The sequence below is a fragment of the Amblyraja radiata genome, chromosome 5, assembly GCF_010909765.2.
Source record: "Amblyraja radiata isolate CabotCenter1 chromosome 5, sAmbRad1.1.pri, whole genome shotgun sequence".
Lineage (NCBI taxonomy): Eukaryota > Metazoa > Chordata > Chondrichthyes > Rajiformes > Rajidae > Amblyraja > Amblyraja radiata.
This window is the reverse complement of record NC_045960.1, coordinates 54691368-54697367: the sequence shown is the minus strand read 5'-3', so window position 1 is coordinate 54697367 and position 6000 is coordinate 54691368.

Sequence of the window (6000 nt, the reverse complement as noted above, 5' to 3'; positions counted from 1 at the left end):
AGCCAGACATAAAAACAGCTTTTTTCCACGAGTAGTAGCTCTACTCAATAACCAAAAGTCTGTAGCCTCATTTTGCTCTGGTATCTCATTTAATTCACATGTTTAAACTGTAATGTTTTATTTCTAATGTTTAATGTTTTGTATGTCATTCTTAAATGTTACTGTATGTCATGTTGTTACTTACGAGCGGAGCATCAAGGCAAATTCTTTGTATGTGTACATACCTGGCCAATAAACTTATTCATTTAGTTATGTATTAACCTTTTAGTTTATGACTTGACAAACTGGATGCAGGATTGTTTTTTTTTGTTTGGGCTGTTCAGAACCAGGAGTCACAATCTCGAAAAGAGAGTATGCATCGATAAAATCCAACTTCTTGGATATATTTAACGATTCATTTTTCGCAACTCAATGACACAGGAATTTCCAAAGATTCATGACTATCGGAAATACGTTCTTCCTAATTTCTTTCCGTAGGTGGCTCCTTATTCTGAAACTGTGCTCTGAAATTCTCAATTTTCCCAGCATGCTCCTCATCAAACATCCACAGAACCTTCTATATTTCATTCTTATAAACCTCTCAACCTTTCCTGATAACACAATCCCTTCATTCCAGGAATCAACTTTAAAACTTATTTGAACCACTTCATGGCAATTATTACTCCTTTAAATAAGAAATATCCTTCCATCATCAGCAAATTTGTCCACAAAATATATGATCACTTGATCTAAGTCATTAAAGTGAATTGTAAATAGTTGAAATCCCAAATCTGTTTCCTTGGGCACCCGTGAATTATAGCTTACATTACATGAAAATAGTCCATTTATCTATCGGTTTTCCAGTCCTCTATGCATATTAATATATTAGTTACAACTCCATGAGCACTTATCTTGCGCATTAATCTTTTATGTGGCACCTTATGGAATGCCTTTTGGAAATCCAAACGCATTCACTGAATCCCTTTTATCCACTTGGCTCCATTACATTCTATCTCTAATCATTTGTCAAATACATTTCCCTTTTGTAAAACCATGCTAACATTGTTTGATTATATTATGACTTTCTAAATGGCCTGCTGCTATTTCCTTAATAGATTGCTGTAATTTCCTCGATGACAGATGTTAGAATAATTAATTTATGGTTTCTTTATTTTTGTATTCTTCCTTTCCTGAAACATTGATAGTTACATTGGTGTTACATTGATGTTACATTGGCAGTTTCCATTCTTTTGGGACCTTTCCAGAATTTAGATGACATCTAAGATCACGAAGAAGATACCAACTATGTACGCAGTATAATATCCAGGATTCAGGCCATTTGATGTGTAGTTCTCTTAAACCTAAGGGCCTATTTGTTTGCCTCAGACCATTTTTGCTCATGATAATGATCGTTTTAAATTCATGCCACCAATTTACCCCTAATTTTGTAATTGGATTGCTTTCAGTATGTAGTCCCATGAAGAAGTACACAAAATATTTGTTCGGAGTCACTGGCATTTCATTATTTCCCATTTTGATTCCTTAATCTCATTCCCCAAGGGACAACCTACTGCTCACCTTTTATTTTTATATTTCCAAACTATTTTTGTGCATGAAGTGCTTTTTAGACACATCCCATTCTGTCTTTTTTCTCCGTGCACTTGGCACAGACATGTGAAAACCTCTCTTTATTTGTTGATCACATTTATCTTTCATTTGAGAATTCAGAACAGCTTTCATTGTATTGTATTGTATTGTATTGTATATCTTTATTGTTATTTTCCTGAGTACTCGCATACCCAGAGGAAACAAAAAAAACGTTACTCAAACCAGTGTCCATTCAGTGTGCAGTAAAAAATAAATAAATAGAAATAAAAATACATATATCATGAACAAGTTTAACACTACTCTCAACTAAACATCAACAGGCGTTCCGATCGGCAGCGGCACGACAGTGGCTCTGTCCAGGTTGGTGGTTGGTGCGCGATACTTTGGCAGGGGGCAAAGTCCGTTTAACAGTCTTATAGCCTGCGGGAAGAAGCTGAGGAGCATCCTGCTGGTTTTGCAGCTAATGCTCCTGTACCTCTTCCCAGATGGCAGGATGGAGAATATGTGATGCGATGGGTGGTAGGGGTCTTTGATGATGGAGATGGCTCTGTTGATACATCTCTTCCTGTATATGTCCAGCAAGAAAGGGAGTGGAGCACCAATAATCCTGCTGGCGGTCTTCACAATCCTGTCAAGTTGGTGCCGTTCGTACGCTTTGCAGCACCCGAACTAGGAAGTGATGCCATTGGTTAATGTGCTCTCAATTGTCCCCCTATAAAAAGTTCGTAGATGTGTAGTGGGGAGACCTGCTTTACGTAGTCTTCGGAGAGGGTGTAGTCGCTGCTGGGCTCTCTTGACCAGTGCTGTGGTGTTGGTTGTGGACATCAGGTCATCTGACAGGTGGAGTCCTAGGAACTTCACGCTGCTGACCCTTTCCACATCAGCTCCATCGATGTGCAGAGGTGTATGGTGTTGTTTTCCCGCCCTCCTGAAGTCAACCACCATCTCCTTAGTTTTTCCCACGTTGAGAATGAGGTTGTGGGATTTGCACCATCCTGTGAGCAGCTCCACCTCCATCCTGTACGCCGACTCATCATTGTCACTGATGAGACCCACCACTGTTGTGTCATCAGCGAACTTGTTGATGAAGTTGTTGTTGAGTCTAGCAGTACAGTCGTGTGTAAGCAGACTAAACAGCAGGGGGCTTAGGACACAGCCTTGTGGCGAGCCAGTGCTCACGGCTATGGTTTTTGATGTCCTACTGCCCACCCTGACTGTCTGCTGCCGTTGTGATAGAAAGTTCAGGACCCAGTTACATGTGCCAGCATCAACCCCCAATAGCTCCAACTTCTCCACCAGCTGCTGCGGAATGATTGTGTTAAACGCAAAGCTGAAGTCTATGAAGAGGATCCTGGCATAAGTATTTTTCCGATCAAAGAGTTCATAGTCTTTGTAATGCTTTTCAATTCAAAAATAATGCTTGCCTGGCTGAATTCTATTAATCCAATCAACGAGTTCATTGCAAATTGTAAACATCAATGGCATAGATTGGATTATTTTTTTACAGTGTGCTATTGTTAATCTAACCATCAAACAAGATTTGTAGCTATGATACGACAAACATATTCAGATGCACAATACTTTATACCCCACTGTATCAATCTTTGCAATTTTATTAAATATATTGTAGATGTACTCTGAAAACATTTGCAAAATCTCTATAGATGAGATTGTAGTGAATGCGACGTCTACGACAGCTATACAATGCTCAAGCATTGCTCATGGAGCTCTTTCTCAAGTGGCCCTTTCCATTCCAGTTCCCTGAATTTCGCAATCGTTGACAAGGCTCATGTGGGTTTCACATGCTCTGCAACTGTGAAGCAAGTGCTTGAGAGAGCGGTGGATAGTTTGGGATGGAAGCACTGTTTGCAAACGTGCTTCCATTATAGACACATTGACTTCCAAAATACCTGGAATACCTTCTTTACTCAATTGGTGATAAATTTCATCAAAGATGACTGTCTATGCTGAGGGGTGGTTCACGACAGGGGCGGAAAAACTGGGGGGGGGGGCCAGAGGGGACACATCCCCCCCATGTTTAGAGAGGTGGGGGACATCCCCCCCCAAGTTTTTGTGATCCCGATTTTAAAATCTCCGCTTTTAGCGCTGGATTGAGCCTCCGAAGCCGTGTGTGTGTGTGTGTGTGTGTGTGTGTGTGTGTGTGTGTGTGTGTGTGTGTGTCCCCGCCAAAAAATTGTGTCCCCCACCCCCTCCATGTTTTGATAGCGAGTTCCGCTCTTGATTCACGACATGCGCAATGCAATCCATCTTCAGAGTTTTCCCTTGAATCTTGACCATTGGTTTATTCATGTCACATTATTTATATATAGTCAAAAAACTTTGTTTTGCCCACTGTCCAGCCAACTCATACTGTACATGAATACCATACTTAGTGTAAAAGAAAAAAATAAATATAGTGTACAGAGAAAATGCAATCTTTTTTAAAGTTCAAGGTTTACAATTAGAAAGATTTGGAACATATGAATGTATCTTTGGGACAATTGAAGCGTTGGGTAACAGTGGGGAAAGCTGTTCTTGAATTTAGTGGTATATACTTTCAAACTTTTGTAGTTTCTGACTGACGGAAGAGGGGTGAACAGAGAATGACAGGGTGAGAGTGGTCCTTGATAAAGATCCTTTTTGTTTTATTATCGTTGCATTTATTGAGAAACAGTTGAGTGCTACCCAACAAATTATATTGTATATAAGTACAATCAAGTTTTACACAAGTACACAAAGTACAAAGTGGAAAATGAAGAATATAGTGTGTGGAGTTGGGGATGATCCCAGTGGCTCAGTCCTGGTCTTGAAGGAGGAGGTGTAGCAATCTCAGGCATGTTCCTGCAGTTCACTGTTGCCTCAAAAGAGGAGATGCTGGCTGTTTCATATGTGTTCTAGTGGCTCAGCGTTGAAGAGGAAGTGCTGGCAGTCTTGGGCTTGTTCTGGTGGCTCAGTGTTGCATCTGTGTGCAGGCACAGTCTCTTAATGTCTGTGATCTCTCTCTCTCTCTCCCCTCTGTCTAGGATGCCAGTGTTTTCCAACAGCCAGGCACTGAGGTGGTAGGTGCTTCCAGGTTTTTGTATCTCTGCCCAAATGGAGAGGGGAGCAATGGAAATGACTGGGGTGAAAAAGGACTTTGATATGTTAGCTGCTTTCCCGATGCTCGCAGATGGAGTAAAAGGTTGGGAGTCTGGTCTGTATTATGGACTGAGTTACATCCACAACTCTGTAATATCTTGCGATCTTGGGTAGAGCTGTTGTCAAGCCAAGCTGATTTGCATCACAACGGTGGTCACAGTGGCACAGTGGTAGAGTTGCTGCCTTACAGCGAATGCAGCGCCGGAGACTCGAGTTCGATCCTGAATACAGGTGCTGTCTGTATGGAGTTTGTATGTTATCCCTGTGATCTGTATGGGTTTTCTCCGAGATCATCGGTTTCCTCCCACACTCCAAAGACGTACAGGTTTGTAGGTTAAATGGCTAGGTAAATGTAAAACTTGTCCCTCGGATCGCTGGTCGGTGTGGACCCAGTGGGCTGAAGGGCCTGTTTCGGTGCTGTATCTCTAAACTAAACTAAACTAAAATTAGGAAAGGGTGCTTCAGCACGATTGTTGCAGGATATGGCATGTACTTCACCCTACTTCTTGAAGTCGATGACTAGCTCCTGCATTTTGCTGATATTGAGGGAGAGTTTGGTGTCTTGACATCAGGTTATGAAGCTCTCTATCGCCTTCCAGTAATCGGCCTCATCATTGTTTGTGTTCTGCCCCAGTATGGCAGAGTCACTTGAAAACTTGTGTAGTGTAGATTGGATACTTTATTTACTAACCAATGTAATGCTTTATTATTATAAGCTCCACCTACTACCACACTATTCATATTATTTCCACCCGACATATGCTGCCAATCAGTGCTGCTGCACAGTAGAAGTAACATGCTGTAGTGTGTTGTATGCATTACTCATTAGATACTATTGTACCAGATCAGTGAGTATGTTTGATCCATTCAACATGGTGTCAGACGTGGTTGACCCAACCCGTGTTTAAGTATCAGTTTTTATTTTATTTCCAGTGTTTTGTTTGCACCTGTTTTGTCCCTCTTCTCGTGTTGCCATGGCCAACTCATTCCGTAAACCTGATCCTCTGATTTTCGACTCGGACCTCTCTGAACGTTGGCGGATTTTTGAGCGTGATTTCAACCATTACATCCGTGCTGCTCATCGCAATGTTCCACCAGAACACCGTGCCTCTATACTTCTTAACATCGCTGGCCCAGAAGCTATAAAACAAGCAGAGCATTTCGATATGCTCCTGCAGTTCTGTATCACAATAATCAGATCGTGGTATCTGCTGAAACTATTGATGATCCCGAGGTTCTGCTCACTAAATTCAGACAGCTATGTGACCTTCGTGC